The 18194-nt window shown below is 41.9% G+C and overlaps 1 protein-coding gene across 4 annotated transcripts in view; it reads right to left on the minus strand.

The window, feature by feature from the left end:
• Gucy1a1 (guanylate cyclase 1 soluble subunit alpha 1) overlaps window positions 1–8270 on the minus strand; it is a 54046-nt gene extending 45776 nt beyond the window's left edge. For 2 of the 4 annotated variants that reach the window (XM_029537867.1, XM_021196219.2), the window contains exon 1: window positions 8097–8270. The gene's annotated coding sequence lies outside the window, so the exon portion shown is untranslated. Of the gene's footprint in view, window positions 1–7683; window positions 7813–8096 lie in introns of all 4 variants that reach the window. The other 2 variants (XM_029537870.1, XM_029537868.1) reach the window with 2 other exon arrangements.
• Between the last annotated feature and the right edge of the window lie 9924 nt (window positions 8271–18194).

Raw genomic sequence — 18194 nt, forward strand, 5'->3', positions numbered from 1 at the left:
GGAGAAGGAGAAGGAGAAGGAGAAGGAGAAAGAAGGAGAAGAAGATGCCAACAACACCAGGGCAGAGTAAGCATAAATGCTCTGTCCTCAGGAAGAGGTTCCACCAGGCAGTGGTACACAGTTGTAGCTACTCTAAGGACTGAGACATGAGTTAGGGCTAGGCCAGTCAGAGTAAGACCTTGTCTCAAAAGAAAATGAGCTGTGATTTGCAAAATGCCTGGGCTACTCCCCCTGTTGATACTTTGATCATGCCCAGTCTCCTGCTCCCTGTAGTGCCTCTTGCTTAGTCCCCTGCCTGGCACACACTCCCCAGTACTCTAAAATATAAGCCCTGTGGGTCCTGTGGAACCCAATCCCCTGTCCTTGTCCTGGTTTGTCCTTGGAACTTGTTCCTCAGTTTTTCCACTGCGGAGCTGTCTCCCTTCTCAGTTCTTCAGAACCCATTAAAACTGTCACACACATATCAAGCTGCTCGTTAAGGGCTGACATGTGTAATTTGGAGACTATTTCTTGCTTTTGCTAGCTGCCATGTGCAGACTTTAAATTCCTTCCAATCAAGGACTGTGTCATCAACGTGGTTGTGTCTCCCCAGTGACAAGTATAATCTGTAATAAACTTTATTGAGCGAAGAACAAAAGAACGGCTGGTCCGCTAAGAAGGGCATCGTAAATTACAAAGCATGAAACGAACCGAAGCTTTTGAAACTTACAATAACAAAAATTGTCTTTTGATTCCTGTTACTGGTGGCTAGATAAAGCAGTAATGATGGCGTTTTTATTAGATGTGGGAAGTGCTCTGTCTTCAAGGAGACAAAGAAGGTCAAATGGTACTGCATCCTCAGACAGTCTGTGTGACTCTAGACTCAGTGTCATGGATGTTAATATTGAGACAAAAGGTAGAATAAGAAATATATCATTTGGGTTTTATGATGTGATAAAACCTTCTAAGTGAGTTTAAGTCCAAAGAAAGGGAAAAAAAACTATACTACAGAGTGCCAACAGGATTTGTGGGGTAGATAATGAAATTGGTCATATGTTTGATACATTGATAATGAACTTGTCAGTGTAATTTTAAAAAATACAATGGTGGTTCATTTGGGTGGGTTAAGTGTGATCATAATACTCTGGAATCTGAGGCAGGGGGATCATGAGTGCTAGGTCACTAGTTCTGATACAGTGAGCTCTATCAGAAGACTTTCAGCATAGAGAGTGTGTTCCACTGACTCTGACCAGAGAGCTCAACACTAACACCATACATGATTACAAAATGATTCTTAAAATCATACTATCTAAGCAGTGAAATGTGACATGTTGTTTACAGGTCATTATAATTGAACCCAGTGTTACTGCTAGTGGGTTTTCAGAAAGTTATTATCAATTCTGCCAAAAATGGAAACATATTCCAGCCAGGAATATGACCAGGTAAACTCTTGGATCATTCAAAGAATTAAAACTAAGAAAAGAAAGTAAACTGTAAGAATGCCTTATAAGAAGATCAATTCACTGATGACCCTGAAACAGAAAGAAGTGTCTGGGACCATGTTAATGGTCCTTCCTACTCTTAATTCTACAGTTAGTGGTATAAACTATATACTGATAAAATTTGCTTATGCCTTTATGGAGAGAAATGTTCAATCTATATTATCAAATTGGAATACAAAGAGACTCTGACATTTCTTTTGACGTACCAAAGAAAAACCCATTCAAATTAGCCTTACAACAGTTTGTCAAAAGTGACCCCAATCTTTCTATCTGAAATTAGGACATATTATTATCAGCTAAGAATAAAGTTAAATATAATTGTGCTAAGTAGCTAAGCATGCAATTTAATTTTTAAATTAATCCAGGTATCTGAGCAACCCATCTCTAACACAAGCCCTAGGTATTTCAAAGCAGGAGCATTGAAAGTTCAAGGCCATAGTGAGTCCAAATCAGGCAGCCAGATATAAACTTGGGGAAAGTAATGCATTTGTAAAAGAATATGCAAAAGAGATGTGGGAATCAGTGCTGTAGTAAGAATGTGAAATGAAAAATGAGAGAGAGAGAGAGAGAGAGAGAGAGAGAGAGAGAGAGAGAGAGAGAGAAGAACAAAGGAAAAAAGAGAGGAAGGAAGAAAGGAAAGGAAAGACAAATGGAGACAGATACGTGGACTTACAACACAGCATCCAGTGCAGATGAACCAGTGCACCTGAGAGCATTACCACAGTCTTCACCTGTGTGTGTGCTCAGCGGTGAGAACTACACTTACCGCAAAGCCAAAGTTCACTCAATGGAGAAAACCTCCCCCACATCAAAATGAATAAAATCACTGAATACTATCTCAGAAGTTACAAGGTCTGTTACATGTAAAAGAATTTTACTCAAAAAGCAAAAGTAAATAAATACTAAAAACTAAACAATATGTCATTTGGTGCAAGAAAATAGCCTTAATGTTCAAAACTGGTTTATCAAAGAAAGACCAACTCAAAGGAGCCTTACAATAATTTGTAAAAGGTGAACTCAATATTTCTAACTGAAATTAGGAAATATGATCACTTGCTAAGAATAAAGAATGAGGGTTATCTGAATAGACTAAGAAAATTGATAAAATCTAGAATGTATACTGTGTATAGATAATAGGTACATAATAAATCAAGAAGAAAATCTAACTTCACACGCTTGTCAGTGTTTAAAAAAAATCAATGATACCCATTAAGTATCCATTGATCTAAAGGCAAAGCAGGTCAGCTGGTGGTCAAGCAACAGAGGCAGCTGAATTACTCCTCTAGCTTCAGCCACAGCAAGGAAGGCTTTAAAACAGAAATTTCAAGGAAGTTGACAGAGTCTTTTGAATCTTTGGGTAAAGATTTGAGAGTGGAACAAAGTTGAAATTGTAGTCTAATATGGGCTGGTAAAAATAGGAAACCTATTCAAAAAGGAGAAAAATGGGAAAGAAAGATATAAAGTAGTTTTAAGTTAGTAAAGATTTTGGAAGGACAGGAGGATTTGCTCAAAAAAGATGATGGTTCTTTTAAGGGTTGTTGTTGTTGTTGTTGTTGAGGCTTAAAGTTTTGAGAACCACAGGAGACTCCAAACTTGATGGTCCTTTAAGAGAGTTGAGGAGGCTAAGATCAAGGCTAAATATAGACCAATCACATTAGTAAATACTGAGTGAAGCCCTGACCACGTAGGAAGAATGGAAAGTGGCTTGCAAAGCCTCTGTTAGCCTGGATTATAAGGAAGAGGAAATGCTCGGAAGGTCAACGCATGCATGGTGGAGATGGGTAAGAGGCATGAGGGTTGAAAGTGCAATTGGTGACAGAAATGATAGATCAGGTGGTTTTGAACATGCAGAACAGTCTATGTAAAAGCACACAAGGACACCAGCACGGCCACGCTCTGAACAATCCACCCAAGTGTTCCCTACACAAGCACTGTGCTCTGCCTGCTGTTCTTGAATAATATAACCTTGGGCATGAGACACAAAATACCTTAACTCCATACCAGCAAATTGTGGCTCTAGACACCTATTGTGTGCCATGCAAGTTTTTGTGAATCCAATGATAGCAAGCTAAGATTGGTTAGAGATGCAGATATTGAAACAGACATCTTCGGTGTCATGTAACAAAATGGAAAGGGTTACAAAGCTAAGGTGGCCTCAGGGTGAAAGTGGGAGTTTACCTACCTTCCTTTCAACCATCACCTCCTGTTGACTTCTTGCTAATCCTTACTATGCAGGAGTAGTTGGTAAGTGAGTCAGAGCTAGCTCCCATTTTATAAAAAGAAAGGTCTGTCTTAACAAAAGATTAATACTAGATAGAAAGCATGCCAGGCAAGGAAGCTTAGAAACCACAAGCACATGCCGGTGGCGCACGCCTTTAATCCCAGAACTTGGGAGTCAGAGGCAGGCGGATTTCTGAGTTCGAGGCCAGCCTGGTCTACAGAGTGAGTTCCAGGACAGCCAGGACTACACAAAGAAACCCTGTCTCAAAAAACCAAAAAAATAAATAAATAAATAAATAAATAAATAAATAAATAAATAAATTAAAATAAAATAAAAAGAAAGAAAGGAAATATATATATACTGAAGATATAAGATAAAAGAATAAGAAAGCTCATGAGATGGTGGCTCGGTAGGCAAAGGTTCTTCACACAACAGCTGAGGTTGTGAATCTGATCCCTAGACTCACATAGTAGATGACCAGTTACCTGAAAGATATCCTCTGGCTTCCACATGTATGCCATGGCATGAACGTGCCTGTACATGCACACAGCTATGTGCATGCACACACCCACAAAATAGATAAGTGAAAATCGGAATTGTAAAGAAGAGGAGGAATCAGGTAGGATGCAGGATGGACAAGAAAGCAGCTCAGCCTCCATTAAGTTGAATGATTCAAAAAGATGGGTTTAACAAAAGAACTCAAGGTTGCTAAAAAAGCCCCTGTGACGTGGTAAGAGTGTGACAGCTAACGAAACTGCTGCCCAGTCCTTCAGCAGAGGCTCGACCTAGGCAGCCTGGAAAGAACAATCGCTGTCACTATGGATGGCTAGATGGAGAGACAATCCCTTCTACAAATGTGCAGAAGCATAACCCACAGGATGCCCGAGGAAAGTCCCTTGGGTGAATAGCTCTAATCAAGTGGCATAAAAATAGTGCCATAAAAGTTGGACATTCTCCCAAAGCAAAGGAAAACAAACAATTTCCCTGAGCATCTGACACTGAAAGTAATTATAAAACACCATTTACTACAATTCTCCCTGCCCCCATCAGTAATAGAGTTTGGCTTGTTTTGTCCAAATATTACTTCCCATTTCCTCTCACTCTAAGGAGACTGATTCCTAAAGCTAATTATTTGGTGTTTATTTCTTAAAGATTCACTAGAGACTTGGAAGAATGTATCATGCTATCTTAAACTAACTTATAGACAAAGTCAATATTCTCCCCTCCCCCAGACACACACTAACTAGTGCTAGCAAATGTAAATAAGACAAGTCATGTTTCTTTCATGGTTTCTGATACAATCCAGTGTTACATGATTTCAACTGTTCAATAAAAGATGTTTCTTAAGTCTGAAAATATCTATGACAAATTATTGAAATTTTAATCCTCTAAGTAGTCTACTGATCTATTACTCATAACAGCATAATTTAGTGTCACCACTTAAGCTTGTAGGGAAGTCTACCCATTACAACAACTTTTTCAGAATGTCTTGAAACAAGATTTCCTAATAAGCCATAGATATGAGACACCGGCACTAAGTACTGTGAATTGTTTCCCATTGCTGGATATAAATCATAATTCCATATTTCTTTCCTCATGCTCAAATGGCAGAAGAGACCTGAAAATATACACTGGGCCTTTTATGAGGCTGTTTCTGTGTCATGCATTGCGAGACACCATAGTAAGCAAAACTACTTTATATTTCAGTGAGAAAAATGCATTTTTTTATTTTCTGTTTTAAAATGGGACGATCTTACTGTGCAAGAAGAAACAAAATCTGCCCATCGACACACCACACACTTCTATTAAGTAAACATCACAGCACTAAGCTTGCTAAGCGATGCATTTAATACTGTACTTATGAGTCTATTTCCTATGAATTTTCTTCTTTTATTGGTTTATTCAGTATACAAAGCAGGGGATTTCATTGTGGCCCTTTTGTGTATATGTATGTGTATAGTATACAGTGTTCAGAGTTGTCCACTGCCCTCCCTATCTTGTGGGTCTTCTCTTTCCCCAAAATGGTTTCTCCTTGTGTTTTCACATTTTACAGATCCAGTTGTCCTTCTTTGTCTCCACACCTCCTCTCTTTGGCTCCTTCCCTCCCTCTCTTCTCACAGTCATTTCATTTATACACATATAGAACTCTAGACTGCATATGAGAATGTCTGTTATGTCTTACGCATGTCCACTGCCATTCATTTCTATGAAAACATCATAATTCTATTCCACCCTACGGAGGAACAAATGTGTAACTACCCATCATGCACACATCCCGCATGATCTTCATCCATTCACTTGTTGCTAGGCACTAGAATGGCTCCATATCTTGGCTACTGAGTCTAGTAATTAGCTCAGCAGTGGGCTGACACAAACTCTTTCCTGTACATACCTGAAGGAGTAGAGCTCGATCATGTGCTATTTCTATTTTTAGGTATGTTGAGGCACCCCCATCCTGACATCCAGAGTAGCTTCCCAAGTTTACATTTCCCCAGGTAGTGTATACAGATTCCTCACCCTCCACAGCCTCACCAGCATTTGAAATGTTTAGCTCTTGTAGCACTACCCTTGAAGTCTTCTGCTAGTCTGTCTCCACCCACTTTTGTACAGGGGCTAAGATTTGGACCAGAAAATGTTCGGCTTAAGGGTCTTAACTTCTGTCTTTATTTTGCTGTGGGGTTCTAAATGTCTCCGTACTGCAGCGGAGTTGGTTCCATCTCCCTAAAACTGCAACAGCTCAAATATTTGAGTATAGTTTCTGAGACTACAAGACTCCTCAGATAAATCCATGGACCAGACCATTTAAAAATTGGTAAAGGCCAAGTACTAGAGTTGCTTCAGAACTCCAGCTTCATGGCATCATCCTTTGCCACCCTTGCTTGATCACTGCCCCTCTGCATAATAGAGTACCTGACATGACCCTTCCTGAAGGGGGAAACATCACCAGTCTAGGAAAAACAACAGATTGCTCTTTCTTTCATTATGCACAAAACCTCAAAACTGCTTATCTTTGTCTCCAAGAGCATGCAATAGAAAAGGTGAGCATGGCTCCAGCTAAGCCTGGCGCTACTCAGAATATAGACAAGAATTATTTTGGAACCGATGACCCTAAAAAACCATTATGAAAATTTAAATGTAGGTAATCTATCTTCCTTTAAACCGCGCAGTATGTTGGAAACCCAGAGGCATCTAATCACTTCTGTGAGTGAGCTGGCAGCCATTTGATTTACCTCAGGAGGTGTAAAGTGCTTTTTAAATGCAAAACGAAGGAACAACTCCCAGAAAGCAAAAGAAAAGCCTCAGGAAACCCATACCCAGGAATCATGTGACCACACTGGGATGCAGCCCTTCACACAAAAGTCACTTAGAGATAACACTGAGGACCGGGACAGGCTGTCAACTCAGATAGGCCCAGGAGAATGTTGTGATGCCTGGAATGTTGTGATGCCTGGCCTTTGCCTTCCAATGTATCGCAGTTAATAACAAGAGAAAAGTAGCTTAGAAGCAGTCAGGCTCACACACCCGTCGTGCAGGCACACTTTGCTGTGGTTCCAGCAGAGACTGGAACTTTGCAGTTTGTATACTCTGGGGCTTGGAGCAACAACTCCATCCTCGGAGGAAAGCCCGCATGGGGGGCCACAAGCTGGAATCCTTAGGTCCCAGCGTCCCTGCATTGCTCTCTAGTGAAGGAGGCCACCCAGCTGCCCAGAGCTGGCGGCCCGGCGTGGGAGACAGTCGCCCACGCCTCGCATGTCCCCACTGAGGGCCCACAGTGCTCAGCCAGAGCAGCTCTTACCGACCGCTATCCCTCCCTCCCTGGAATCCCTTCCTCGCTTCTCCCCAGCGTGGGAACAGTGATCTTGCTTCCCAGAGGTGAACAAGATCAGGGGAGGGTGTGGGAAAGGATTTAGCCGAGACTCGGTAGAGGGCCATATGCACAGGGAGTCCCGGCGGGCTAGAGAGGGCACAGCTATCACTTACTTAGTGGCTTCCAGACCTGGGGGACCGCAACCTCCTGGAGCTGCCACCCAGCAGAGCACAGCCGCACTGGATCACAGATGAAGGGCGGTGGCGCTGGTGATGGACCTAGAGGGGACACTGGAGTCGCACCTGTCGGTCCGAAGCGAGCGGGTTCACCCAGGGCACTGAAGGCCACGCCACGCAAAGCACATCATGGCTAACCTGCGCTAGGGGCGCAGAGGGACCCAGGAAACACCCCCAGAGCTGGTTCCCACCGTGCTGCAGTCACTTCTCGCCTTTGTTTTTCCCTGCCACGACCCAAAGAGTTCTCTTCTGTCTCTTCGCTACCGCACAGCACAGGACTTCTTCCCACGGTCTTTGTACCATGCCTCAACCCCTTCTCCAGTCCCCAAACAGTAGCAAAACAAACCCACCATGATGCGATCACAGGAGGACAGAGGCTTCGGGCCGCAGGTGTCTTCACTCCACTGGCTCCCCAGGCTGTGCACTGCTGCCCTTCGCCTTGGGGTCCGGCTGGCAGGCACTGGAGGAGGGCTGCCTAGAAGGCGGTGTGTGAGAAACCCGCGGCTCTGAGTCCCTCCCACTTCTCCCAGGCTCAGCTAGAGAACTGAGTCTGCTCCCCGCCCAGTCACCCAGTCGCCATCCTCTGAACAACCAGAGCCAGACACACACACACACACACACACGCACACACACACACACACAGCAGGGAAAGGGACAAGGAAGAGAAAACAAAGGAGAGACTCTAGGAAAAGTTGGCACATTAAAACCAAAAACATTTTCTCTAGTACAAGCTGGTGCAGAGCCACTGTAGTTTCCTGAATCTGAAACTCCAACCTTAGTGGGGAACATTCTTTCTCCTTGGGTGGCTTTGGTGGCCTGACTTTTAGGTTTGAGGCTAGTCTACTCATTTCAAAGGTAATTTTGTGGTCACAGAAACATTTCTTTTGAGTAAGGTCTTGCCTCTATTTGGTTCACTACGCTCAGCCCTATTTGCTATACATGTGTGTGTGCACAATTGTTCTTTTATTTTTTTAAATCATTGTTCATACACACACACACACACACACACACACACACACACACACACACTGTCCAGTTACTCCTGGTGTCTTTTCAATCCTCCAAGTCCAAGAAGTCTGAGATAAAATGTTATCTTGACATATCTACTTCCTGACTCATCATCGACTCTGGTCTCACTGAGGAGGCTCCACTCATGAGAAACGTTCTGTCCAGTGAAATCAACCGTAAGAACCGTCGTCCTAAAGATCGGATGGAAGAGGGCAGAAACAGAATTAGCTAGGAATGCCAAGACAGCTACAGGATCCAGGGAAACTTTGACCTTAAGATCGAACCGAACCTCCTACCTCCTTTGCTGGTCATGGTTTGGGTTTTGTTGTTATTTTCTTGTCATTTCCAAAGCTTCTCTTACTCCCAAAGCAATTCATGAACTTCTCTTAGGTCAGTAGGAAAAAACGAAATCTCTCCTCGGACCATGAACATAAGACCCCAAAGGAAACAAAAACAATGGGACTCATAAGGTAAAGCAGCCAGCCCTATCAGTTTTAAAGTAAATAAAACGACAGAAACATTCAGAGGAGGAAGGGCATCCCTCTGACAGATAAAATGTTTCTGGAAGAATGGCGTCAGTGTGGGATCTTGAAGGGTCCTTTAGTTTTGCAAGAGGATAACATGGAAGGAACTGCTTGTTGGTAGCAGAGGAGACTGAACAAAGGGCCACAGGCAGGTGGCAAGGTGGTGGTGTGGTGGCCAGGAGTTGGGGTGGAAGGTAAAGGTGAATGAAGTGCAGGAGGATGCAGAGGGCACAGGGTGCTGTCTCTGCTGTGCTGTGCTGCCTTTGGACACTGAGGTCCCTCTTTCCCATAGTCCCTCCCTTCTGAGATAGGACCTGCTGAGCAGATAAGGGACACTTTAGTTTTACAGCATCTTCAGGTCTGACATGAGGATGGCATGCAGGGGAAAGCCCATGCGTCTTCACTCTACTGAGAATGGAAAACAGAAGACATCTCAGGCAGACTATGGCACGGAAGTTTGGTATAGACTGTAGGCAAAAGAAAAAATGACATGTCTGCCACAAGCAGTGGAGTGGAGATGGGGAGGCCTGGGTGGCTGCTGATTTCAGGTGAGGGGGTTGGGACAGCTTTCAGGAATGTCAGGAATGTGGGACTAGGTTTTTTATCAATTTTTTTCTGTTCAGAGAGGCTTTCCTAGTAGTCAGGGTTGGGAAGAGAGAGACAGAAAAGGAATTTAATCAACCAGGTGAGGGTGTTGTGTGTGGAGAGGAGGCAAGCCATGGACTCCAACACAACAAATAGCAAAGTCATGAGAGTTTACCACAAATGTTAACAAATACAGTTTTTCAGTGCAAACCAAGCTTTTTATAACTTCCTTGTCCCTTTGCAAAAATGTCAATAATTTAAATAGACCCATCATAAGCAATAAGTACATAAAAATATATTCGACAGTGGATATATTTGAATAATTCGAAAGTTCAGAGCTTCCACTGGCTATTCCAACAGAGTTCATTGTGATGACTTTTGGCCTGGTTAAGTTTCTGCATTTTTTTCCCATAATTTCTTTTTTTTTTTTTTTTTCGAGACAGGATTTCTCTGTATAGCTCTGGCTGTCCTGGAACTCATTCTGTAGACTAGGCTGGACTTGAACTCAGAACCATAAGTTCTTAATAATGAAGTTTAATGAAAAAAATAGAATTTAAATGGATAAAGGGAGGAGAATCTTAAGTTCCAATTTCATTGTTTGTAATGTATTTGTTTATATTATTTGTATCTTCTGGCTTTAATTTTGATAGATTTTATGCATTTAAACATGCATCAACGTCTAGCTTTTTTGAGCTTTTGGAGGTTTATATCTTTAAAATATCCCCTAATAGGGTTCTGAATTTTATTAGACTCTGTTAGATATACACTGTTTTCAGGCCTCATTTTATTGGTTTATTTCTTCTTCCTCATTCTTGACAGTCTGGCTAATGGATTCTCAATCTTACTATCTTTTACAAAGATCTCTTGTCTGGTTGGTTTTGGGTGTTGTTCTTTTAGTCTCTGTTTCATTCCCAATTCTATTCCTATTTCTTTACTAATCTACTATCTCTTGCCATCTACTGGGCTTCACATTGATTTATTGTTGCTTTTCAAGAGCCTTGAGCTGTATCATTAGGTTGTTTGTTCGGAACTCTTTCCTTCTTCCTCTCTCCTTCTCCCAGTCCCTCTCCCTCTCCCTCTCCCTTCCTCCTCCTCCTCCTCCTTCTCCCCCACTCCTGCACCCCACCTCTTTCTCAGTACTAGTTCTCTTTGTAAGAACTATCGAGGTTGCAATTGGTTCTGTCTTGACAGTGTTCTGTAGATTCTATTATATTGCTGGTCCCTCATTTTCATTTGTCTCTAGGATTTTTAAATTTCCACTCTTACATCTTGAGTGATCCACTATTTATTTTAAAATGTATCAAGTCTCCCAGGATTTCTGCGATTTCTCTTGTTGAACCAAAAAAGCCTATGAAAGTGATTTTATATTCAAAATAAGAATAAAATGAAAGGGAAACAAAGGATGCAGAGGAAATTACACCGTGATCCCTATGTGGACCCAGTGTAATTAAACAGATCCTTATAAAAGAAAGGAGACAGGGAGATAGAGTCCCAGTCAGACAGTGGGAGTGTAACTGTGGGAGAAAGGTTTCATGGGTGCTTTTCAGCCTTGAGAATGGTAAGGAGCTAGAGTGTTGCTGCCCCAAAAGGGATAAAGGGAGATAATTTTATCTGGGATTGTCCAGAAAAGAAAGATGCCTCCTTGTCACCCTGATTTCAGTCTCGTCAGTTAGTAACTCTGACTTTTTAAAGCACTATTAGGAGTTATTTGTTATGACAACAAAAAGGAAATTCACCAAGTATTTTGATAGTGTGGTAGGCAGGCAGTAATTGAACAAATAAATGTCTTTGGAAATAGAAAATAGTAGAGTATGGACGAATTTTATCTTCAGCTTTTGAAAAGCCTAGATTTTTGTCAATAACAGTTTCAAAAGAAATGTAAATATGAATGTTGGTAGTGTTCTCAGGTAAGAATCATGGTGGGATTGAAACCTGTCAGGTTGGAGAACACATAAATATTAGAAACAGACTGTGGATAAAAAGATAAACTGAGCATTATGTGTGGATGTAGATGGCAGTGGGTAAATGTTAAGGAAGACTTTCCAGAAGAACAACCCCTCTACACAGTTCTAAGACTCTCAGCCAAAGTGCATAGCGTGTGGCCATAGTAATGTTCCATGTTTAGCAGAGATTTCTCAGCTGAGTCTTGAAGTTTTTTCCTTATAACTTCTTTCTGCATGTGGAAGTGTATGAGAAAGGTAGACTGAAGCCAGGACTATTAGGCAACATGGAACTAGAAAATTCAAAATGTCCTGTGTGTGTGTGTGTGTGTGTGTGTGTGTGTGTGTGTGTGTGTGTGTAGGAAAGACAGAAAGATATGTAGACCAGAGAGAGAGAGAGAGAGAGAGAGAGAGAGAGAGAGAGAGAGAGAGAGAGAGAGAGAGAGAGAGAGAGTAGTAGTAGTAGTATTTGTGTGTGATGTATGTACATGCCCAGAGACCAGAGGAGGATATCAGGTAGCTGTTTTTGATGCTGCCTACTTTATTCCCTTAAGATAAGGTCTCTAACAGAAATTGAAGCTAAGTCAGTGGCCAGCAAACGGCAGTGAGAGCCCTGATCACTCATTTATATGTAGGTTCTTGGAATTTGAACTCAGGTCCTCATGGTAGGTCCATAAAATATTCCTCATAAATACAAGTTGACTAGAGATTAGCTAAAATGCCCAACAAATGGGAGGGAGAACCTGTAGAGACCATATCCAGAGGTTAAGCAAGACCCCCCAATTTGGGGATGGGGCCACACACTCATCTCCAAATTTTAAACCAAGAATGGCTCCTGTCTAAAGGAAATATGGGGGGACAAAGTGTGGAGCAGAGACTGAAGGAAAGACCATCCAGAGACTGCCCCACCTGGGGATCCATCTCATATACAGACACTCAACCCAGACACTATTGCAGATACCAAGGAGTGTTTGATGACAGGAGCCTGATATAGCTGCCTCCTAAGAGGCTCTGCCAGAGCTTGACAAATACAGAGGCAGATGCTCACAGCCAACCATTGGACTGAGTAAGGGGGCCCCAATGGAGGAGCTACAGAAAGGATTGAAGAAGCTGAGGGGGGTTGCAACCCCATAGGAAAAACAACAATATCAATCAACCAGTGTCCCCAGAGCTCCCTGGGACTAAACCACCAATGAAAGAGTACACATGGAGAGACCCATGGCTCCAACCACATATGTAGCAGAGGATAGCATTGTCTGACATCAGTTGGAGGAGAGTCCCTTGGTCCTGTGAAGACTAGATTCCCCAGTGTAGGGGAATGCCTGGGTGGTGAGGTGAGAGTGTGTGTGTGGGGGGGGAACATCCTCATAGAAACAGGGGGAAAGGGGATGGGATGGGGGCTCCTGAGAGGAAACAGGAAAAGGGGATAACATTTGAAATGTAAATACATAAAATACCCCATTAAAAAAGTTGACTAGTTTTAAAGCAAGAATTCAGCAAAGTAAGCCCATGATGTCTATGAGAAAGAGAAACGAAAATCCATAAGATATTTATAATTAATGGCTTATTTTAAGTGGGCTCCTCATTCCCTTTCTTTTCAATAATGCTTTCTCCCTCTAGCCTGGTCACTCTTACCCAAGCTTTACAGTTTTACAAGAAGTCCAGGCTCCCTAGAATAATTGAACATTGGAAGATAGATTTTTGGTTTATGTGTGTTGAAGCTCTCTCTCTCTCTTCCTGTCTCTCTCCCTCTCCCCCCCTCTCTCTCATACACACATACACACACACACACACACACACACACACACACACACACACATACACACACTTCAGTCTTTTCTCTACTCCCGTTTTATTTTATTTATTCTTAATTAGATTATTTATTACAATTTTGTGAGTATTTTCCTTGCACTTACATATGTGTACCACATGCATACTTGGTGTCCTCAGAGGTCAAAAGAGGGCATTGGATCTCCTGGAATTAGAGTTACAGATAGCTGTGAGCCACTATGTGGGCATTGGGAAGAAAACCTGGGTCCTCAGCTATAACAACAATCTTAAACACTGATCCATCTCTCCAGTACTTCTTTATTTTTATGGTGCTAAGGATCAATCAAAAATCCTTATATATACAAGTCAAGTACTCTACCACTGAATTATACACTATGCTCTTGACTTTTCTATTTATAAATGAGAAATCAGTGCCAGCTTTCAACATAGAGATTAGCAAAATAATGAGCAAATGGTTCTTTTACTGTGGCTCAAACATTTTAATTGTCAAAAAGAATTATACCATCTAAAATTGTAGGATGTTAACTACATGCAAGCACCATTGAAACCAATCAATATTTATACACTCTGTAAATAGATTAATACAAAAGATTTGTAATGTACAATTTATCTTAAAAATCATAGTTATATTATGACATCACCTTTTTTTAAAAGCTGAGATATAGAGATGTTAATTACATTCCCCAAATCACACAGCGAACAAGTGGGAAAGTCAGGATCCATACTCAAGTGCTCTGAGAAAAGTGATCATGCAGGCAAGTCATGTTGAAGAATTCTTATAAAGTATCAGAATAAAAGTTCCCTGTTGGGCTGGCTAGATCAGCTTTTTAAGGTAAGCACCGGGAACCTGCTTCTTGACAAACATCATAATTTTGATAACTAACTTTCAAGACAGAAAACCCATCATATCAAGAAGGTTCTTGGGCAAGAGCACACAGAGGGCCACTTTCTGTCACAGGTCAGAGTCACAATGACAGCACTCCCCCTTATTTGAACTTAGCAATTCTTTGCTTGCAATTGATCAGTGTGGAACATGAATCAAAATGTGACAGGCTAATAGAATGGTTCAATGAATAAGATATACTTTGGATCCTCTTAAAGGTCATCTATCAAGGTCTGGTCTCCAGTGTGGTACTGTTTATTAATACTAGAATCATCAGTAGGAGGGGCATAATACAAAGCATGCATTTAGGTCACTCTGTGGATGCCCTCCAAGGGGATAGGCAGAATCCCAGCCTCTTTACTTCCCTCTCACTTTCCAGGCCATGAGATGAACATGACTTTTCTGCAACATGCTCCTATTCTTAGGCACTACCTTCAATCAAAACAACATGACCAACCAATTGTGGAATGTTGCTTCCAATCTGTGAGCCAAAGAGAGCACTTACTTTAGTGGAATGTGGGAGTGGGGGGAGGGAGGGGATGGAAGGATGGAGAGAGGAGTGGAAGGAAGAATCAAGGAATGGAGGGATGGAAGGAGGGAGGGATGGAAGGAAGGAGGGAGAAAAGGAGGGATGGAGAAAAGTAGTTTACTGAAGCAATTAGGCAAAGCATTCTAAGCACATGCAACAGACTGCTTAGGGAGCACAGGCTCAGGATATGATGTGTCAGCCCAGTTTTTCAAACGTTGTAAAAGTTGCCATTCTGCCTTCCTTTCTTGGAGAGACTTATTTTAAAGATTGTTGATTAAATAAATGTCTGTTTAGAGAGTTGGATGTTTTTTATACCCTCTATTTCTGGACATCAGATGCATAATCAACCCCAAACTTCCTGTGACTGAATCTCCTGAGAATCTTGTGAGTGATAGAACTGGCTATTTGTGTGGTTTCTTGAATAGCTGGATTGAAATAGAGTTTAAAGTCACAGCTCTAAGATGAAGATATGTCTCATTACTAGATTATTTATCTTAGTACAACTAAGAAAGGTGTTAGGGTTCATCCTAAGCACCCTAAAAAGGAAAACAAAGGAGTAAAAGAAAATCCACAGTATTAAGGCACTATCACTTTTCAGAAGGATACATCACTCTTTAAAGAAGGACACATTTCCTCAAATGTGAAAAATTAAGTATGAATTTCTCTGAGCTTGATTATTCTCTTTGGGAGATTAAGTCCAAGGCCTTGCACATCTCCCTATAGAGCAATATCGTCACTCCTTAAACACGTTATTTTTATTATTTTTCTTTATGTGTTTTTACTTGGGGTAGGTCTCAGAAAATGCCCCATGTATGAGTGCCGGTGGAGAAGAGAAGTGGAGGTTCGAGCCTTTGGGCTGGAGTTGCAGGTGTTTGTTAGCCATCTGATGTGGACATTTTGCTGGAGACTCTAAACTTTTATTAACCACTGAGTTATCCTATAGCCCCTCCTTACTTTTTATTGCTTCTTCACCTTTTTAAAAAGTTTATTCTCTCATATATTACATCTCTATTGAGGTATCTTGTCCCTCTTCTCTTCCCACTTGGTTCCACAACCCACTAACCCTTCCCCCTCCATTCCACCCCTCCTCCATTTCTCTTGAGAGAAGAGCAGGTCTCCCAAAGATACCAATCAAACATGGCACACCAGGTTTCAGTAAGACTAGGCACCCCTCTCCCCAAATTAAGGCAACCCAGCAGGAGGAAAAGGATCCCAAACATGTCAAAGACAGCCCCTACCCCATTGGCAAGTGTCCCATAAGAAAACCAAGTTACACAACTGTATCATATGCATAACCGTGCAGAGGGTCTAGGTCAATTACATGCATGCATGCTCCCTGGTTGGTGGTCAAGTCTCTGTGAGCCCCTATGAGCCCAGGTGAGTTGATTCTATGGGTTTTCCTGTGGTGTCTCTGACTCCCCTGTACCTATAAATCCTTCCTCTACCTCTCTTCCACAAGATTCTCTGAGCTCAGCCTCCTGCTTGGTTGTGGGTCTCAGTATCTGTTTCTTTCAGTTGCAGGATGAATTCTCTCTGATGACAATTGGGTTAGTCACCAATCTATGATTATAGCAGAATGTCATTAGGAATCATTTAAGTGTCATTTCATTGACACTTTTGATTTCAGTCATATTTGGTTCTATTTTAGCTCTATGATCTGTCCGATTTCTGTGCCTTGGCCCTCCAGGCACTCTCTGGCACGGGCTTTCAAGCTGGAGCACTCATTGCTTGATCATTCCACAAGTTCTGCACCACCATTACCTTAGCACATCTTGAAATCAAGACAAATTGTAGTTCGAAGGTTTTGTGGCTGAATTGATGTTTTAGTCCCTCTGCTAGAAATCTTGACTGGTTATAGGATATGACTTGTTCAGGTTTACTTTCCCCAATACTAGGAGTATTAGCTAGGGTCACCCTTATAGGTTTCTGGGAGTTTCCATTGTTCTAAGTATCTACCTTGCCCCTGAAATGCCACCCAATTCTGGTTGTTTCTCTTAGTGCTCTCCCCCTCCATCCTCCCCTGCCTGATCCTTTCTGTTCTCATCTCTACCCACCCCACTCCACCCACACTATCTATTCTATTTCCCTTACACTCTCTGTGTCTGTGGACTGTAGCATGATTATTCTTTATTTTACAGCTAAGATTCACCTATCAGTGAGTACATACCATGTTTGTCTTTCTGGGTCTGAGTTAACACACTCGGGATGATTTTTTTTTTTTTAATTTTAGCTCCATCCATTTGCCTATAAACCATGATTTTTTTAAACAGCAGAGTTAAAAAATTGAGCAAATGTACTTTTTCTTCATCTGTTTTTTTGGTTGAGAGATATCTAGTTTGTTTCTAGTTTCTGCTATGAACATAGTTGAGCAAGTATGCTTTTGGTAGGATAGAGCATCCTTTGGGACATTGCCCAGGAATGGGATAGCTGGGTTTTGAGGTTGATAAATTCTCAATTTCCTGAGTGTCTTAGTCAGGGTTTCTATTCCTGGACAAAACATCATGACCAAGAAGCAAGTTGGGGATGAAAGGGTTTATTCAGCTTACACTTCCATACTGCTGTTCATCACCAAGAAAGTCAGGACTGCAACTCAAGCAGGTCAGAAAGCAGGAGCTGATGTAGAGGCCATGGAGGGATGTTCTTTACTGGCTTGCTTCCCCTGGCTTGCTCAGCCTGCTCTCTTATAGAACCAAGACTACCANCCCAGAGATGGCACCACCCACAAGGGGNCCTCCCCNCTTGATCACTAATTGAGAAAATGCCTTACAGCTGGATCTCATGGAGGCATTTCCTCAACCGAAGCTCCTTTTTCTGTGATAACCCCAGCTTGTGTCAAGTTGATACAAAACTAGCCAGTACACTGAGAAACTACCATGTTGGCTCCCAAAATAGCCGTGCAAGTTTGCACTCCCAGTAGCAGCAGAGGAGTGTTCCCCTTGCTCCAGATCCTTGCTAGCATGAGCTGTCACTTGTGTTATTGATCTTAGTCATTCTGACAGGTGTAAGATTAAATCTCAAAGTAGTTTTGATTTACATTTCCCTGGTGGCTAAGGATATTGAACATTTCTTTAAGTGCTTCTCAGCCCCTTGAGATTCCTCTGTTGAGAATTCTCTCTTTAGATCTGTATCCCTTAAGGAAATCCAGGAAAATACATAAATAAATCCCTTTTAAAAAGTTAAGAAAGAAA

Source organism: Mus pahari, chromosome 4 (assembly GCF_900095145.1).
Source record: "Mus pahari chromosome 4, PAHARI_EIJ_v1.1, whole genome shotgun sequence".
Taxonomy (NCBI): domain Eukaryota; kingdom Metazoa; phylum Chordata; class Mammalia; order Rodentia; family Muridae; genus Mus; species Mus pahari.